The sequence below is a fragment of the Marmota monax genome, unplaced genomic scaffold (genome assembly GCF_021218885.2).
Source record: "Marmota monax isolate L192 unplaced genomic scaffold, Marmota_monax_Labrador192_F-V1.1 WCK01_AAM20220418_F8-fsc00001, whole genome shotgun sequence".
Taxonomy (NCBI): domain Eukaryota; kingdom Metazoa; phylum Chordata; class Mammalia; order Rodentia; family Sciuridae; genus Marmota; species Marmota monax.
In genome coordinates this window covers 37,745,059-37,766,592 of record NW_026693777.1, presented here as the reverse complement: position 1 = coordinate 37,766,592, position 21,534 = coordinate 37,745,059, and the positions used below count along the sequence as shown (strand labels likewise).

At 36.4% G+C, this 21,534-nt stretch overlaps 1 pseudogene; it reads left to right on the top strand.

Annotated features, from left to right (window-relative positions):
* Positions 1-10,129: 10,129 nt before the first annotated feature.
* LOC124104070 (growth arrest-specific protein 7-like) lies at positions 10,130-11,386 on the top strand (annotated as a pseudogene).
* Positions 11,387-21,534: the final 10,148 nt, after the last annotated feature.

Sequence of the window (21,534 nt, the reverse complement as noted above, 5' to 3'; positions counted from 1 at the left end):
GAAACCAATTTGGGTTAGACTGATATGAAAATTAAACTACTGTAGTGTATCAGAATACGGTAAAGTGCTTTTACATTTTAGTCTTGGTGATTTATTGGAAGGAAGGAAGTGACTTATTGGAAAGGAAGAAGTAAAGAAGAAGAGAGTAGCAGGGGAGTTAATGACGATGAAATGTGGGGGGACGAGATCCTTCAACATTTGCACCTGCATTTTATTACACTTAAAGGGAAAGCACAGAGGCTGGATTTCTTCCCCCCGCCAATACCCCCTTTGACATAGGGAAAATATTGAGGAATAAGAAAGAGTGATACAAAAATGAAAATGAGAAGGAAGAGATCTTATTTTTAAAAATAAAAGAATAAGTAAAGAAGTGCTAAGGAAAGATAAAAACCCAAGGGCTAAATAAAAGAAGTAGAGAAGAAAATTGGACAGAAAGCAGACAGAATTAGTCCCTTAGTGCAATTTTTATAAAACAAATATCTTGGTAATGGTTTAATTATTTTTCTTTGACTACTTTTGGCTCATACTCCTTCTTCTTGTTACAGAATGTTAAACACTAGCCACCTTATCCTTCCTTCCTATGCTACTCTCCAGTATTTTAACAGCTTTTCTTTAGGCAAGAATTTTACAATTCATGCTTGATGTTTGTAGCAACTGGGTTGGTATTAATTTAACAAGAACAATAACAACCAATTCTGTGTCATGAGATTGAGCATCAAGCATTGAGTATGGCCAGGTGTAGTGGCACATACCTGTAATCCCAGTGGCTCAGGAGGCTGAGGTAAGAGAATCGCGTCAAAGCTAGCCTCAGCAACTTAATGAAATCCTAAGCGACTTAGCAAGACCCCGTCTGTAAATAAAATATTTTTAAAAGGGCTGGAGATGTTGCTCACTGGTTAAACCCTACTGGGTTCAATCCCTCCTACAATAATAATAATAATAATAATAATAATAATAATAATAATAATAATAATAGAGTGTGACCCAAGTTGTTGGAGTTCAAGCCATCCTAAGCTTTTAGAAATAAAGAAGAGCCAGCTTATAGTTCTTATGTGTAACCTTGAGATAAGTAAATCTCCTGGCATAGGATAAGATGAAATGAGCTAATTTATATAAAGCACCAGATTGAGGCACAATTCATGAGCTCAAAGTTGAATACTGAATGAAGATTCAGTTTACAATAAGAATTTATGCTTGGATTATTTTAACAGCTGAAGCATCAAAAACTTAAAACTTTCTTTTATTTGGAGAACATGCTTACTTGTCATACCTTTGTGTCTTTGTGTAATGCCTTTGAGGTATAAAATATACAAAATCAGTCCCACTCCAATAGAGATGCTCAAAAAAAGAGTGACAAGAACATCCCCCCTAATGAAAATCTGATACAGAAGTTTCTCCTTTTTCAAAGGAAAAACCTGTGCATTTGCTCAGTATCCAGCATCATGACCTTACAATCTTTCCTGTCAAGAAAAACATCTCCAACCTTACACTTTGTATAAACAACACAGAAGTAAGGGCATCTTCTGGCTTTCTTCATTGCTCAGCTTTTTCCATTTTCATAACATGGAGATGGAGAAGATAGAGTCTTGCACATCTAGCTGCCTTGCTAGAGTAGTATTATAAAAATAAATTCATGATGGCAATTTCGTTAAAGGAAAGGGTCAAAAATATACTCAGTAATTTAATTTTAAACATGATTTTAGGACAGGAAATCAGGGGCTGGTCTGTGGGTAACTTGGGGAAGGCTGAGGATTGTGTTGAAGGTGCGGATCTTATGCCACTGTGCACTTAGTGGGGTCAACCCCTGCAAAGGAAAGCATGGCAGCCCTTGGTAGAGCAATATCTTACTTTCAGGCCTCCAACTGTCAGTCCTCCACTCTGGTTAATATCATCAAGGGAATCCTTGCCTGACAGAATGTAATTTAGTATCTATTAAATATGATTACTTGGCCTTGAAAATGATGGATATTGGACAGAATTATAGAATCACTTTACAAAAGAAAAGTCTCTTTTACATCCTTTCTTGTGGAGCCTAAAATGAAGCCTGTGGAAATCCCTCAGAGGAGTTGTGGCATTTATAGGTTAGGTTTATGAAAAAGGGAATTGATAGTCATATTAAAAACTGTAAAAATTGAGCAAGGTGAAGATAGTGAGCATGCAGACAGCTGTGACGTGTGTCTGAAAAGTGAGTGGCATGTTGCCAGGCTGATTTACTTGCTTTAATTATATTAGTAATGTGAAAGTCTACATGATTCGAAACAAGCTCTCTGGGTTTTTCATTCAAATAGTAGCCCCTAGTGACCACTATTTATGGTCCTCCCAGTTTCCAATTACTTAAGTGTTCATAGCTGAAATACTTCAGAGTTCATTGCTGGGTTTGCTGTCAAGGTGGCCAATGTTTGAGTCTTTATTTAATTACATTTTGTTCCTGATTATAAAAGTAAAATATGGTCATTTAAAAATTACAAAACATAAAAAGAAATGAAAAAAAAAGAAATTAAAATCACTACCACAGATTAAGAAGAAATTAAAATCTACTACCCAGAGATTGCCATTAACATTTTGCTATATACCTTTTAGGCTTTCAACACACACACACACACACACACACAAACATATACACATACCTGTGTGTTTTTATTTCTTAATTGACATATAAACTAACATTAATACAGTATGTATATATCTATCTATATATTGTTTTGTAAATTTTTAAAACTTAATACTATAGCATAATTTTATCCCTCTATTTTAAATCACTATTCTTTTCTTAGAAGAGACAGGTTCTCTTTGTGTTGTCCAGGCTGACCCCAAACTCCTGCACTCAAGAGATCCTTCTACCTCAGCTAAGACTAGAGGGGCATGCCACCCACATCCAGCTTAATTATTATTCTATAATGAGCTGTTTAGTAGTTATATACTATTTTCTATATGTATATACAACCAATTTTTTAACTGAATTGCAATTGGAAGGAATTTAGGAGGCCTACTTACATTTTTAAACCATTAACAGATAACACTTTGTACATATCCCCATTTACTTGGGATATATTTTTAGAAGATCACAATGTCCAAAAGTTTGCAAATATTAAAGCTTTTTACATGTAGCAGAATTGTAATTTTTCCTTGCGCAAATTCTATATTATAGTATTTCTTCACTCTATCTTTTGTTTATCATTTCAGAACCAAAAACAATGAAGGTAGCAGAAGAAATTGAGATTGCCATGATTACATTTTAGATTGGCTGTGAATTTTGTTAGGGGAAAGGTGAGAGCAGCCAGGCGTGGTGGCTCATGCCTGTAATCCCAGCAGCTTGGGAGGCTGAGATAGGAGGTTTGTGAGTTCAGCAATTTAGTTAGGCCCTAAGCAACTCAGTGAGACCCTGTCTCTAAATAAAATAGTAAAAAAGGGCTGGGGATGTGGTTCAGTGGTTAAGGGCCCCTGAGTTAAATCCCTAGTACCAAAAAGAAAAAAAAAAAGGTGGGAGTAGCACTTGAATTCTCAATTACCCCAGAATATAAGGAGTTTGGAAGGGGTGGGTAATGGGAAATTATTGGTCAGTGGATCTAGAGTTTCAGTTTTGCAGGATGAAAAGAGTTCTGCAGATGGACAGTGGTGATAGTTGCACAACAATATAAATGGACTTAATACCATGAAATTGTACACTTAAAACAGTTGATAATAAATTTTATATTATGAATATTGTGCCACAATAAAAAAAATGGGAAGAGGAAAATGAGGAAGCAAATGGAAAAAGTCTTCACAATTTGTCTTGCAGAGAAGCACATTTAGAAAAAAGAAATAGCCTCCCGATATCCCATGACTTTTTTATGATGTTTTGGTATAACATGGTACATATCAAGCCATAATCATAGCCAACATTTATAGGGTACTTTATGGTTTACAAGCGCTTTTGTACACACAATTTCATCGGCATAAGAATCTGAGAAACAGTTGATTATCCTCATTTTTAAATGAGAACCATGAGTATAAGTTCAAATAATTTCCCAGGGTGATATAACAGGCAAAGAGCAGAAGAGACACCTCATTTTAGGGACCACAACCCCTGCCCAAACCATCCCAATGAAGCACTGTACCAGGTCAGCAGCGAGGTTCTCAAGGTGGCAAAACCAAGGGCTTTCACTTAACAAGTCAAATGTTTCATTATGTAAACTCAGGGAAAAATATTTAAATTACATCTAAACAACATATGTATCAACATATGTATCTTAGAAAAACAAGTTCTTTTAGTACCAGTTTTAGATAGCTCAATAAATGTTAATCTTATTAATATTAATAACAAATAAGGCCCCACTGCATCCTTATTTTGTGTTTTTTAGACCTTCTTCTTTTTAAAATATTTTTTAGTTGTTGATGGACCTTTTTTTTTATTTAAATGTGGTGTCAAGAATCGAACCCATTGCCTCACGCATGCTAGGCAAGCGCTCTGCCACTGAGCCACAACCCCAGCCCCTCTTCTTCTTTTGATAAAGGGTCAATCAAAGATTAAATAGTTGTTATGGGCTCTAATTCTATTAAAAATCATCTTGTGTTTCAATAGATGCTTTCTCCAACTCTCCATGATCTCAGAATTTTGTCTTTGGGTGACACTTATATAATTTGATCTGACAAACAGATGCTTTGGGTAAACAAATCTGGTGGTGAAATTTGTTTTGCCTGTTGGCCCATTGATCTTTGGAATTATAAGCACCTTGGACATAATGAATATTTCTTATTTTCATAATGACTACCCACATGCATTCAGTATAAATTCATATGGACTGCTATGTGCGCAGTATTCAAAAATAAATAAGACACACTGCCAACCAATTCCCATTATATTAATAAACCAACACATACACACATTGTCAGAATGCAGTGGAGTTAATTTTACTTTTAATATTTTAAAAGTACGTGTAGGCCTGGGGTTGTGGCTCAGTGGCATAGCACTTGCCTAGCACATGTGAGGTACTGGTTCTATACTCAGCACTACATAAAAATAAATAAATAAAATTATTATGTCCATCTACAATTAAAACTATTAAGAATAAAAGTACATACATATATCTGGGATCACAAAAGTATTATTTTTGCCTCTATGAGTAGGATAAAACTTCTCAGACAAAGAATATCTGAGGTGGGATTAAAAGAAAAGATATGGGAAAGTTTATGCATATATACAACTTTATATCCCTGGCTTTATAATAAAATTATTTTTCTTCAATTAACAGCATGGAACCACACAATATCAGATGCTCTCAATGTAATATTAAAAACATCTTTAGATTCTATAGTCAGTTCATCACCCTTCTGTAAAGTTTGTAGTCTTTTTAAATGGACAAAATTTTCCATCTTCTTCCACTGTGTCTTCTATTGAATATATTAATAACAATTTGTTATTGATCAATAAGCATTAAGCTTAATTATTAAGCTCCTTGATTAATTTGCCACTACATTGGGTAGTGCCAGGATGCCCATCTACTGGGACAGACACTACCATGGTTGAGAGGGGAAGTCGTCTGTCCATCTGCTTGATTAGAAGCATTACTTTCCGACTCTGTTGTGTACTGTAACCACTGTATTTTTCTTTTCAGTTGAACTACATCTTTAATATAATTTTAAGAAAAAAACATACTACCTATTATCTATGCTGGCCACCCCCCCAGTTAATTTGGTTAAATGGAATTTATAGAATGGTAGTAATGACTTTCTAAGACACTGTATCATCACCCTGTCTTAATCTCTTATTGGTATTGATGTAGCATGGATCACTGAACAATGTAATCTCCATTTATAGTTGATAGTGACAGTTTCTAGTCAACTGATAGAGACCAGATTCATTCAGAAATCATATCAATTTAAGGTTCTCAAACAACTATGTGGTATGTCCTTTGAACTGTTAATTGAATTTTGAAAAGGAATTTGCTAATTTTCTAACATCCATTATGATGGTCAATCAGATCTAAATTCCTGAGTGATATCTACCTTACTTATTATTTGCTAGTAAATACTGAAGGATATTTTGAACTTTTTTTTTTACATATTTCAATCAAATAAATCAGGTCATACTTTGACAGCTTTTTTATATAGCCTTATTTATTTCCTTTTATAGAGTTTTATTTTGTATCTTCTTCATACAATTAGTTTCCTTTAACTTTCATGTGTCTGCTTTGCAAGGGGCTTAAATAATGTCATTTCCCCCACTTTAGACTTTTGTCCCACCAAAAGTTGTGGGCTTTTTCTCTCTAGGAAAAGGAAATCGTATGAACTGAGAAGTTTAAACATTCAACACTCAGAAAAATGAGTTCTTCAGGACTTTGCAGGTCCTGAATTCTATTTGTAAAATGACAGGGTGAAAATAACAGACTGTAGTTTTATGAATTTCATCTGTATTATGTCAGAGAAAACACCAAATTCATTCTGAATCAGATCAAAGAGAACAGTCCAAAATTTTTAATAGAGGTGAGAAAGTCAATTGATTGAATTGGGAACTATAATTTAAGTGTTTGGACAATATATATTGAAATGAAAGTTTCTAAAAGATATTAATATCCTTTCAAGGGCTTTGGTTTGATCCCAGAGGCACTCAAACACTGAACCACACCCCCAGCCCTTTATATATATATATATATTTTAGTTGTTGATAGACCTTTATTTTATTTATTTATATGTGGTGCTGAGAATCGAACCCAGTGTCTCACACATGCCAGGTAAGTGCGCTACCACTGAGCCCCAGCCCCAGCCCCACCCCCAGCCCTTTTTATGTTGTTTTTGTTTTTGTGGTGCTGGGGATTGAACCCAGGGCATTGTACATGTGAGGCAAGCATGCTATCAATTGAGCTATTTCCCCAACCCCTTTATGTTTTATTTTGAGACAGGGTCTCACTAAGTTGGTTAGGGCCTTGCTAAATTGCTGAGACTAACCTCAAACTTGTGATCCTCCAGCCTCAGCCTCCAACTCCCTGGGATATAGACATGTGCTACCATGCCCGGCTCTTCAAAGGATTTTTGGTATACCACATGGTTATTCTTTTGGGGGGAATTTTTGCCATGTAACACATCATCAGCTGGGACATCTGTGTAGAGTCACATAATCACACTACTGGTGCAGGGTCCCTTACACAGTCATATGTCCCCTGCACAGGCAAGAGGTTATGACAACTATGGAACCTGTGATTCTGCCAGGAGTACAAAGGAAACAGACTTTTCTGTCAATGAATCAGCCTCTTTTTCTAGGATTGTTTCTCTGCATACTATTCAGGAACCAATTGAGCACATGATCAATACGAACCCAAATCTACCAGTGAATTATTTGAAATAAAGAGAATCAGTAAAGGAGTAACCACATTGCACCCTGTACCCTGAGCCCTGCACCCAGGGAAATGCATCCATGTTCTTGTGATTATTATGCTGTTGAATAGAGTTACTTCTAACCTAATGCAACTACTAGGAAATTTTGTTTTCTTCCTAAGCAAACCTATAACCAAAGATTGCTTAAATTGTCTTATAAACAACAAAAGTATTAATTTCTAAAAGAAAAAGTATTGATATTGAGTGATGATTGTCTTATACCACAGCTTCTTCCATGCCTCTCAGTAAATGCCAGATCCATCTCAGGAGCCTGTTGTTTTCAGATGTTTGGCTAATGTTCAACAGATTTATACTAAATCCCTTACTAATAAAACCTAACTCTTATTGAGCAATTAATATGTATTATCTCAAATTCATGTGTAAAATTTCATTTAATTCTTGCTTCAACTCTGTAAGGTAGGTACTGTTAATAGTCCATCTTAAAGATAAGTTACAAAATGGCTAAGTGACAGCTTAAGGTTACACATCAATAAATAGTAAAGAGTGTATTAAAAGCTAGATTTTTCTGAGAGATGACTGCCATTCAACAAGGAAGAAAAAAACAGTCTTACAAAGAAAACAGGAAATGAAAGTGCTTCTTGTTTGCCATATGAAGACTATAAGGGAATTTTTTCTAAAAGATTATTTTAGAAAGCAAGGGATGCATCAGAAAATTATATATACTACATTTGGGTCCCTCAGGCACTGACCTTTATTACTAAGATTTGATTTGGAAGCCAACTTTTATAGCTCGGTTAAAAACTGCTAAACCCAGACACTTATATAATAGAAATACTGACATGACCTTAATTCCAGAGGTGCAAAGGGTATAATTGAATTTAAGAACAATGTAGCTCATCCATTAAGTCATTAAGTAGATTGTAATAATCTGACACATTTGGTAAGCACTACATGAAAGTGGTTAACAATGCTATGCAAATAAAATGAGCTTACACTATTAGCTACTGTATTCTAAGTTGTGTTTGCCAAATACAACATTAAAATTACAATACAGTCATTTAGAAAATGTTATGGCAATATATTTTAAGTGTTCCTGAACATGATACCAACATGGAAAAGGGGGATGCTGGAATCTACAGGAATTGCCAAGTGCCCATACATAATTCAGATAGGTTTTTATTTACAGTTTTATAATTAAACCTAATCAAAAATATATTTTTTGACCCAAACTTCTGGAATCGCTCAAATGATGTGGTGTATCTGATTTAAGAGCATATATAAAGATGCCAACTACAATCCAAAATTGAAACACTCTTCCACACAGATGCATAGTTGGCACTGATGAGGGGGGAAAAAGGCATCCAGATGTTTGCTATTATACAACCAAATGCCTAAATCCAAGCAAAATCATGAGTTAAAGAGTTAGGAAATTTAATCAATGTAGTCATCATAGGCTCAGTCTTAGATCAAGCAAAATAAAACAAAGTCAAAACTCCTCTCTTCTTTTTCCAGGGCAGAACTGAAGACCTGGATTTTCTATTTGTATTGTCTCAATTCATTAACTCTTACTGCTTATAGGATCAGTAATAAGTATACTAATCATTTCAGTGCAAAAGAGAAACCAGTAGTGCAAAACACCTCAGCCCTCAAAATTCGAACAATTATTCTGTTCAGGTTTTTTGTTTGTTTTATTTCTTCATGCAAATGCTAATATAGCAAGTCAGAGTTAATAAATAAATAAGAATATATCTAATAGATTTTCCAGTTAAGTGTTGGTTATAATAATTGCAAATGCATTCAAGTGTTTTAATTTAGGTTTATATAGAGACAGTAAGCCACACATATGAATATGTACATATATAAAAAGACATATAACACACTGACCAAAGAATCAAAAAGGTCAAAAATCATTGCATAATGAAATAAATTGGGAAAGATCAAGAGTTTAAATGAATGGTTGGAATTCACTCCCCCACACTCCCCTATATATTTCCTCCAACCAAGATGTGGAATCATTTGTCCTCCACACACCCCTTGAATCAGGTTTCCTGTTGCTTGCGTTGGCTGCTGGAGTACAGTGGACATGATGGAACGTTGTTCTTAGCCGAGGCCTCAAGAGGTGTTCTGAGACAGGTAGGTGCTCCTTTGAGAACAGCTATGGGCCAGCAGCTAGAGAAGGAGAGATTATGTGAAAGAGAGCCAGTTGTCCCAGCTGGGACAGTCCTAGACCAACCAGCTCCTAGCCAACCCACCAGCGGATGCCAGCAAGCTCAGCTCAGAACAGCTGAGAATGGGACAGACCAAAGAACTCACCTGGGTGACTTGTAGGCATACAAGAAATGGTAGTTTTAAACAAGTAAGTTTGGGGGCAATTTCTTATGCAGCAATAGAATATTGATAAAAATTAGTGTCAGGCAATATTTTATAGTAAAATATCATAAACATCATGGCTGTCTCTAAATATTAGAGATACTTGTTCTGAAAGTAAGACAGATATGATTAACCTTATTTTCAAGATGAGAAAATTAAAACACCAAAATATTTTAAAACACACATCTAGCTATTGGTAAGGGTGTACTTAGAGTAGAATCCAGTTCTCATTACTCTTAATCCAAACCAATTTCCAATTATCTTCATGATTTTAACTGGTTTTACCATGAATTTGACTTAAAGAATTAAAAATATCAGCATTCTATGCCCAGTGAGAGAGCTGCAATGGCAAGTCCTACCCCACCATTAAGATATATCAGAGGTCCTGAGAAGAAATAAAGAAGAAATCATTGAAGGGAAGGAATCACTAAACCAACTTAAAAGTTCAATGGAAAGTATCACCCACAGAAAAGACCATTTGGAAGATAGAACCTCAGGCAATGAAGACAAAATATTTAATCTTGAAAATAAAGTTGACCCCACAGAGAAGATGATAAATTGCGTGACATTCCCTCACCCAGACACCATGCCTGAACAGCAACTGCTAAAGCCAACCGAGTGGAGCTACTGTGACTACTTCTGGGCTGATAAGAAGGATCCCCAAGGCAATGGCACAGTGGCTGGGTTCAAACTGCTGCTCCAAAAGCAACTGAAGGGCAAACAAATGCAGAAAGAAATGTCTGAATTCGCCCGAGAGAGGATAAAGATTGAAGAAGAATATGCAAAGAACCTGGCTAAGCTCTCTCAGAACTCCTTGGCTGCACAGGAGGAAGGTTCCTTGGGAAAAGCCTGGGCCCAGGTGAAGAAGAGTCTGGCAGATGAAGCAGAAGTTCTGCTTCTCTGCATCTCAAGTTCTCCGCCAAGCTTCACAGCGAGGTAGAGAAGCCCCTAATGAACTTTCGTGAGAACTTCAAGAAAGACATGAAAAAGTGTGACCACCATATCGCTGACCTCCGCAAGCAGCTGCCAGCCGCTCCGCGTCGGTGGAGAAGGCCCGGAAAGCCCTCACCGAGCGGCAGAGAGACCTGAGATGAAGACCCAGCAGCTGGAGATCAAGCTGAGCAACAAGACAGAGGAGGACATCAAGAAGGCATGGAGAAAGTCCACACAGGCTGGTGACGACCTCATGCGTCGTGTGGACCTCTACAACCAGGCCCAGTCCAAGTGGTTTGAAGAGATGGTGACCACCACTTTGGAGCTGGAGCGGCTGGAGGTGGAGAGGGTGGAGATGATCCGGCAACATCTGTGTCAGCACACACAGCTGTGGTATGAGACAGACATGTTCAACCAAAGCACAGTCGAGCCTGTGGACCAACTGCTTCAAAAAGTGGACCCGGCCAAAGACAGAGAGCTGTGGGTCAGAGAGCACAAGATGGGCAACATTCGCCCCGTGGACATGGAGATCTAGACACGCCTGTGCGGCCCCAGGGGTCCTGCCCAGGAGAGGGGCTGGGGGTCCCGTGGAGAGGGGGTGTTGGCTCCCGCTGGGTGAAGCTGCCCTCCTACCCACTCTCCTGTCCACTGAGGAGAGAGGAGAGAGCTGGCAATTCCAAAAGGGTGATCTGGATGGCTCAGCTGGGGAATCCCAAATATTCCCAGGCCAAGAAGACAGACCTGCAACCCCGCCCTTGTCTCCAAGACTGAAGCCCCCCCAAACCCCGTGCCGTGCTTGTTGCTCTGAGAACAAACTGAGGCTGGAAAAAAAAAAAAAAGAAGAAGAAAGAAAAGAAAACCAGGGCATCACTGCCTCCAATAAATCCCCTAAAAAAAAAAGAGAGAAGATCCAAAAACACCTTACATAATTTAATATTAATTGTTGCTTTGTTGCTGCTGTGTTTGTTGTTGAATGTCTTGGGTTTCTACAGTATTTGCCTTCATTAAGGAAAGAGCAGAGAGAAACTTCTCTCTGGTGTCAGACTTCTTTATAAACCAATTAAATTAAAGATTCAGAATGTACAAATCTTTACACTGAGATAACCACTGAACAATCAATGGTAATTTAAAAAATCAATTGTTCTTCTGTCGTAATTAAATTTGTCCACTTAGACATAATTGATATTGTTCACAACTAATTATCCAAGTAAGGGCTCTGAGGGACTTTTAGAGACTAAAGGAATTGAGCCAAAGATTCTTCCTAATTTGAAATTGGACTGAATGCCATGTTTTCTCAAAAACTGATTAAGTCCTCCCTAGAAACTCAGTATTGAACAAATTCAAATACAGTCAGGAAATCAGTATTTCATTAGGGACTGTTTAGCACAGTACCTAGTATTGTCTGTGTGACCATAAGTGAATCATTGAACTTCTATGTTCCAGTTCCCTCCTCCTAAAACAGAGACAATAGCTGTATCTACCTCATGGAGTTGTTATAAGCACTAAAATAATGTTACTAAAGCATTTAGAACATTGTCTAGTCCATAATACACCCTGTATTATTATTATTACTACTACTACTAATATTACTATTATTGGTGGCTGTTGGTGTCACTTGGTACTATTTTCAGAAAGAATAAAATACTCACAAATCACAAGTTCCATTGCTTTATTCTCAATTACATCTAATTCCTATCGGCACTTTTATATTCAAAGGTTACCATGCCCTTTCTCACATTATAAGATTCTTTTGTTCTTCTTAGGGGGAAAAAAAGATGGCTAAAATAGGAAAATAGGAAGCTCATATTTGCTGTGTGGCTTATCTGGTCATAAGTGATTAAACCATAAGCAATTCATTTCTCAGCACCAAAGGGGAGGAATAATAATAAAATAAAACACAGGATCATCTTTTCACTGATGCTTAGCTTTTGTATATTCACTTAAAAAGGTGGCAGAGCAATTTACAGCAGCCCTCAGCCTAAATGACATGTTAGGAAGTTATATGGATATGCTATTACCTATTTATTCTGATATTCAATGCAAAAATGTCAGAGAGATCCCTATTTAAGTACACTAAATTACTGACTCCTGGGGCTGGAAAGTACACCGAGAAGCTATTAGCTATTGAACCCAGACCCCAGATAAGAATCTATGGCCCATATAGACACAAACCTTTCCAAATTCTGGAGAAAAGCTATTAAACCATCTTCTGCATTAAGCTCTTCACTCTTCCAAGAAATTCTTTCTAAGGTATTCTGGCTTCAGTGTAAGTACATATGCATTTTCTCTATCTTTTGATGAGATGAAAATAGTGGCTGAGACTTCTGACTCATGAGGCATTTCCTTGAATTATCCCCTTCATCCCAGACCTGTGTTTTCCAGTGACAACAGGACATTTTTGTCTTAATATCATCCACTTATTCCATAACTGTCTCCCCTATAAGGTTAAATGAATAATATCCTATTCTCTCTAATTCTAAAAAACAAAAATCCTCACAAGAGTTGCAGTACAGATATGCTATCTCCAACCTTCTAAAATACCCAGTAGTCAAATAAGGATTAAGGAAAAGGAATAACCCAAAGGATAGACATGGTGAGTTAAGCCATCCAGCCAAGAATCAAAGTTGAGGTAGAAGATCACCCACAGTTCGTAACACTATAGCTCATGGCATATTGTAGTACCTAAGTGTCCTGCAGGGATGCAGACCCAGGAAATAGATTCAGGGTCCTGGCAGGTAGAAGATGTAAGATGCAGTTAGGATAGTAGACATGCTTTATTCAGTGGTGATAATGGCCTCCAGCTTCAGATTTAGCCCCCAGCCAGTTCCATTTCAGTCTCTTATTAGCCCGCTATTCCCTGAGTCTTTTCCATAGAACTTTTTTATATGCAGGCCAAGCAAAAAAGGCATACCGCCAATAGGTTACAAAAAGGGCTGCATGCTCACTAGTTAATGTTTATGATCTTGAATATATGCAATTAATCAGTGTTTCTGACCTTGACTACATAATGGAGTCAATTCCCAGCCCCTGGCTACACACTAAAAACAAAACATTGCCTGCTGGAAGCCTCAGTGAAGGAGCCTAACTATAGCCATTTGGGGCCTACCTCAACCCTAAATAAATGAGGAATTAAAAACAAGTAGATGATGAACTGGGGATTTAGCAGGTAGATGTATGAATGAGATAAACAACAAATTCTTGAGTTTCTAAACCTATATCTTAAGGGATTTTGGATAAGACAATTAGAAACAACCTGATGTGTCATGCAAGAAACTACATTTGGATTCCTGTTGGTATTAGGAATCTCAGACAGAGTGCAGTACTACCTTTATTTCTTCCGAATGTCACAAAAATTTGTGTTTATTAATACACATTCTGCTAAAAAATGAAAAAGGAGCCAGCGTCAGACCAGAAAGTTGAAGGAAAAGGGTAAGACACACGGAGAAGGCGTAAGTCAATAAAGGAGTGGTTAACAATTTTAATTAGAGGATGGGTTTTGTGGATGTTTGTCATTAATGTTTTTATAGTTGAATAACAACGATGATTTTTCATGTCATTAGTTATGGTTAAATTCCATGCAAAAATAATGACATACGTTGTATACTTATTAAGTATACTTTTTGTTTTAGGTTTTGTGGGGTTTTCCTCAAAGCTGTCTCCTATTTATGGAGGGTTAGGATTGATTATTAGTGGGGGAATTGGGTGTGGGGTTGTACTATATTTTGGAGGGTCTTTTTTAGGTTTAATAGTATTTTTAATTTACTTAGGAGGTATATTAGTGGTGTTTGGTTATACTACAGTTATAGCAACGGAAGAATATCCTGAGACGCGAGGATCAAATATAGTGATTTGAGGGGTTTTACTATTAGGATTTTTAGCGGAGTTCTTAATTGTTATATTTATAGTACTGTATGATGAGGTAGAGGTTGTAATCGAGTTTAAGGACTCAGAGAACTGAATGATGTTGGAAGGGGATGAGTTAGGGTTAATTCATGAGGATTCAATGGGGGTGGCAGCTATATATAGTTATGGAAGTTGATTAATGGTTGTAGCTGGTTGATAGTTGTTTGTTAGTATTTTCATTGTGATTGAAATTACACGTGGAAATAGAGTACGGTTATGATCACTAGAAGTGTTGAGGTTAGGAATGATAGAAAATATAGTTTGATGAGGCCTTTTTGGTTTGAGGTTTTAATAGAGGCTGTAGAATGGAGGTTAGCAGTAAGTTTGGGGATAGCTTTTTCTAATCAAACTAGGTCTAGTAGGGTTGATGAGAGTTTTTGACTTATGATGAGGTTGAGGTAGGGGTTTGAGCGGTGGATAACAGTAGGGTAAATAACCTAGTAGGTTTGAAAATTTTGATGCGTTTGAGTACATTTTAGTTTTAAGGTAGAGAGTTATTGAGTTTAGTTCTATGGTGATTATAAATCCTAAAATGGTTACTAGTAGTGCTGTAAATTTTAGATATATGGGTATGGTTAGTACTGGAATGTTTATAGGTGGGATGTTATATGAAAGAATGAATCCTGCAAAGATACTGCTGATTAGAAGGTGTTTAATTGAATTAAGTAGTTGAGGGTTGTTTTCATTGATGGAAGTTAATGTAGAGAATCGAGGCTGTCCTATTAGAGCATAGAAGATAATTCATGCACTATAGACAGCAGTTATGGAAGTGGCAAGAAGTGTAGGGGAATCTGTAGCCCAAATCATCATAAGGTAAGAAAAGTCCTTAACTAGGAATCCCTGGCAAAGGCCAAGTTTGGGCTTCAAGATTGAACCATAAAATACTAGTCAAAACTCTTAATTTTAAAACTTCGTTCTGAACAACAGGGCAGGTTGACCTTCCTTGTTCTCTTTCTCAATTTTTATGGAGAAAACAACATATAAAGCTACCATCTGTTTTTGCCTCAAAACACTAGCCCTTGAAGATAGATTTCTAATTTTCTTTTTTTTATTATTTTTTAGTTATAGTTGGACACAATACCTTTATTTTATTTATTTTTATGTGTGGTGAGGATCAAACCCAGGGTCTCACACGTGCTAGGCGAGTGCTGTACCACTGAGCCACATCCCCAGCCCCAGATTTCTAATTTTCAAAAAGTAGAAAGTTAACTGTTTCAGTTTTGGGGACAGAGGTATCCCCAAAAGCTCACATATGAGACAATGCAAAAAGGTTCAGAGGAGAAATGATTGGGTTGTGAATGTCTTAACCCAATCAGTGATTTGATTCCCTGAAAGGGATTAACTGAGTGGTAACTGAAGTGGTGGGGTGTGGCTGGAGGAGGTGGGAATTAGGGGCATGAATTTGGGGTATATATTTGTATCTGGCAAGTGAAGGCCTCTCTCTCTCTCTCTCTCTGCTTTCTGATCCTATGTGAGCTGCTTCCCATCGCCACACTCTTCTGCCATGGTGTTCTGCCTCACCTCAAGCCCTGAGGGATAGAGCTGGCCTCTGAAACCATAAGCCTCCAAATAAATTTTTTCTCCTCTACAATTGTTCTGGTCAGATCTTTAAGTCACAGCAACAAAAAAGCTGACATAAAACATTAGTTCAAGTAACAAAAAGTATTCTTTGAGATTCTAATTTGGTGGTGATATCACAAGCATACACATGGGATAAAATTGCATGGAGCCAGGCACATACATATAGGTGTGTGCATATCTGGTGAGATCTGAATAAGCTCTAGGGATGGTACTGATGTCAGCTTCTTAATTTTGATACTGCACAATAATGTGTAAGGTGTCAACACTGGTGGAGTCTCAAAACAGTGTGCATTTCTTTGCATCCTTCTGTGAATCTATAATGATCTTGAAATAAAACAAGAAAAAAATCTAATTATTATGATCAGAGAAAATCGACAGATCATGAAATCTGTTAAACGAGCAGGCTGCTATGGAAAAAGAGTAATTAGAGAACAATAGCATAGAGTGTCGGGAAATCAGAAATATCATTTTTGAAATTTAATAATTTAATGAGTAGTAAAAATAGCTAACACCCCAAATAAAAATGAACTAGAAAACCATGAAATGACAATTTGAATAATAAACTAGACAGTACGAAAGATTAAGTTGGTAATCAAGCACATAAATCCAAAAAATATTCTCAGTTACATAAAGGAGAAAGCCCAAGAAATAAAAAATATGAGACAAAATTGAAAGACAATCAAATTGGGGGAAGAATCTAGGAATTTCAACATCTTTCAGCCCGGAGACAATAGAGGGGAAATAGTAGAAGACAAAAGAGGAGGAAAGGAAGGAGAAGGGAAGAAGGGTAAAAATATCTGAGCTCAAGAAAAAGGGGATTCTTTAGAATAAAAAGACCTACTGAAATAATTAGATGAACATAAGGAAAAAAGAATTGAATCCACTTCTCACACAGAGATAAGAATCCAAATTGATCAGAGATTTAAATGTAAAAAATGAAACCATATAAGTCCTAGATCAGAGTATGGTTAAGTTCCTCTGTAACCAAGGGAATAAGAAAAACAAATTATTTAGTGTAATTCAAAATCCAAAAGCAAGGGGCTGGGATTATGGCTCAGTGGTAAAGTGCTCACCTAGCATGCATGAGCCACTAGTTCAATTCTCAGCACCAAAAAATATAAAATAAAGATATTGTGTCCACCTAAAACTAAAAATAAATATTTAAAAAATCCAAAAGCAAGAAAAGATTGATGAGCTGATTACATGCAAATTTAAGATAATGAGTTTATTTTTCTTGTTTTGCTTTTCAGTTTGGTCATGGAAAATAATCTGCCACTTATATCACAAAGGGTTAAATGTTACACATTATTTTTCTCAAGGTTACAATCCCTAATATATAAGGAACTTTTAAAAATATTCTTGACAAGATACAGATCAACTATTATGTTAAAAAAAATAAAAAGGACTAGCAATGAGCAGACATTTCACAGGAAATAAAATGCAAATTGCTTTCAACCATTTACAGGATGTTCAGCTTCACTCACTATAAAACAAATGCCAATTAAAACCACAATGAAATACCATTTCTTACTTCAGCTTTTGGCAAAAATCCAAATGTTTGACATGTTTTTAAGTAATTATGGAAAAACACATATATTGTTGATTGGAACACAAAATGGTACAGTCCCTATGGAAAGGAATTTGGCAATATCTAGCAAAAATACATATTCATTTATATTTTGACTGAGCAATATCACTTCTCTGAATCCAGCACAAATATACATTCTCAAAAATATTAAAAATCAAGTTATGTGGCTATTCATTATACCATTATTTGTAATAGCAAAGACTAGAAACAATCCCAATGTCCACCAGTTGACTGATTAAGTAATGGAAATTTCCACACAATGGAGTACTATGCACCTGAAAAAGCAATGGGAACTTTCTCTATGCATTGTTATAGAAAGATCTCTAGGCTACAATATTAAATTTTAAAAAAACCTAAAGTAAGTAAATATGCTTCTATTTATTAAAGAAGAAAGGAAAGTGCAGGTGGATATTTCTGTATTTGCTTAACTAAAAACAACAATAAAAAAATACAAGTATGAAACAAATAAATAAATGCTTATTTTTAGAGAAAAGGATAAACGAACTGGAATAGAAGCTAGATTTTTCTGTATGTACCTTGTTTCATAGCTTTGCCTTTGGAACATGGAGACATTTTAATCAGTAATACAATACATTCATATCAAAAATGTAAAAGGAAAATTTCACACACAAAAACAGAAGAGGAGACATGATCTGATATATATAAAGCTGGTGGCCTGACCATACAGAGAAAAAAAGTATTTCAAATGACTTTAAGACACCATAATTTCACTGTACCTTACCAGGGAAATATGACCTATGATGGGAGCAAAATCCTGCCAAAGTTCTAAACCTTTCTCAGTGATCTTACTGTTAGTATTATTATGTAAGAACTATTCCACACAGAAAAGGACAAAGAGCAAGCAAGAAATCATACTACCCTCCAAAGACCCAAGACTTCCAGAGAATGATACTGACATAAAAACAAAGAAATTTAGTAAACGCTTGTAATCCTAAATTTGAGCTTTAAATTCCAGGGAAGAATTCATTATATATTGCCCTTTTTAGGAATGTATATATTTCCTAATTCTCTCCGCTGGAAAGGCTGAGTAGTAGCTAGCTACCCAATAGCAGCAAGCATCCCTCACAATCAGGTTTTGGCCTCTAAATGTGATTCCTTCCTTAATGGAGCCAGGATTCCTTGAAGAAATGGTGATTTATAAGTCTGAGACAAGAATTGTACTAGTTGTACATTCTGCTATTAAGAAAATAAAGATATCAAAGACTACTGGGGTCATGTCAAAGGGTCAAGAGACAACTGAGGAGGTTTCCTTTAGCTAAAGAAGGAAATCAATAAGAATCTTGACTGCAGTGGATTGCAAATACATCAAATGGGCTAAAACCTAAAAGTATTCGGTACTTAAAAAACAAATATCATTGGTATGGAGCATGCTAAGAAACCATGTTAAGCTGACAAAAGATAGATTAATAGCAGAAAGTCATATGGATTTTATTTGATATTAATGTTTTATTATTTAGGTATACACACTGGTCACATGCAAAAGAACATAAGATCCCAAAGAAACTGTTGGAACTGAATGCTTATATACCATATTAATAAAGTAAGGCAAATTTGGGGAGAAGAGACAAAACAAAGGGAAAAATTTATTTCCTAGGGGCAATAAATTGTGGGAAAGTAAATTTATGGGAAAATTAATGGAAGATAGGGTTATTTAAGTAAGATTTGTTCACGTAGGTTTAAGTTGATGCTGTCTCCAGTATCCTCTTTCTTTTTTTATTCTAATTTGTTATCTATGAGAGCAGAAAACATTACAATTCATATTACACACATAGAGCACAATTTTTCATATCTCTGGTTGTATACAAAGTATATTCACACCATTCATGTCTTTATACATGTACTTAGGGTAATGATGTCCATCTCATTCCACCATCTTTTCTGGTGTGAGGGAGGGGAGGGGACACCTTCACAAAGGAAAACATATCACCTGCTTTCAGACAGAAAGAGGGAAAGAAGGAAGATTTCCTTATGCCTACTGCTTCTCAATTGCCTTTAGCCCCAAATCACCCCATGCTAGTGTGGCATAGTTTTTTAATTTATTTTTTTATTCTAATTTGTTATACATGACAGCAGAATGTATTTCAATTCATAGTACATATATAGAGCACAGTTTTTTTATGTCTCTGGTTGTACACAAAGTAGAGTCACACTGTTTGTGTCTTCATACATGTCCCTAGGGTAATGATGTCCATCTCATTCCACCATCTTTCCTACCCCCATGCCCCCTCTCTTCTCCTTCCTCCCCTTTGCCCTATCTAAAGCTCATCCATTCCTCCCATGTTCCCCCCACCCCCATTATGGATCAGCATCCACATATCAGAGAAAACATCTGGCCTTTGGTTTTTTGGGATTGGCTTACTTCACGTAGCATAATATTCTCCAACTCCATTCATTTACCTGCAAATGCCATGATTTTATTCTCTTTTAATGCTGAGTAATATTCCATTGTGTATGTATACCACATTTCTTTATCCATTCATCTATTGAGGGACACCTAGGTTGGTTCCATAGTCTAACTATTGTGAATTGAGCTGCTATAAACATTTATGTGGCCGAGTCACTATAGTATGTTGGTTTTAAGTCCTTTGGGTATAAACTGAGGAATTGCATACCTGGGCCAAATGGTGGTTCCATTCCAAGTTTTCCAAGGAACCTCCATACTGCTTTCCATATTGGTTGTACCAATTTGCAGTCCCACCAGCAATGTATGAGCATGCCTTTTTCCCCACATCCTCGCCAACACTTATTGTTGCTTGTGTTCTAAATAGCTGCCATTCTGACTGGAGTGATATAAAATGTTAGAGTAGTTTTGATTTGCATTTCTCTAATTGCTAGTGATGAACATTTTTTCATATATTTGTTGATTGATTGCATATCTTCTTCTGAGAAGAGCCTGTTCAATTCCTTAGTCCATTTATTGATTGGGTTATTTATCTTTTGGGTATTTATATTGTTTGAGTTCTTCATTTATCCTAGAGATTAGTGCTGTATCTCAAAAGTGCTCTTCCTTTTGCATCTATAGCAAGCAATCTCCATCTCATAGTCTATTCCTCAGGGAACTGACTTAAGATACTATGATACTCGTATGTAGTCAAGTAGTAGATGAGAAAAAGTTCTCTCAGGAATACACAGAAAAAAAGGAGAATAAAATAAGAATAGCATCATTTTCAAATTTCTAATTATATTTGGAATCTGTAGACAATGACCATCAATGTTTGCTAATATCACATGTGCATGTGGTAAAAATTTGCTCCCATTCTGTAGGCTCTCTCTTCACCTCAGTGATTGTTTCTTTTATTAAGAAGCTTTTCAGTTTGCAGTGTGGCATATTTTGAAGTGGTGTATTAAGATTCCCTTCAGAATCAATTTAAGTTTCTTAACAAATATAAGAGAGAAAAAGAATGGAGCGTCTAATCTGCCCTTTTGTATTTGATACAGTGCACCACTCAGATCAACCCCCTCAGAACTGAGATGTTCATCCAGCCAATGGGGGTGTTCCCTACTAACCCTTCTCAACTAAGCACTCCACCCCACGAATGTCCCTGAGTGAAGAGAACTGTCTTTTTATTTATTTATTTATTTATTTATTATCTATCTATTTATTTATTTATTTTTAGTGAGATACCGGGGAGTGAACTCAGGGACACTCGACCACTGAGCCATATCCCTAGTTCTATTTTGTATTTTATTGGAGACAGGGCTCTCACAGAATTGCTTAGCGCCTCGCTAAGTTGCTGAGCCTGGCTTTGAACTCACGATCCTCCTGCCTCCACCTCCTGGGCTGCTGGGAATATAGGTGTGCGCCACAGCACCCGGCCCCTTTTTAT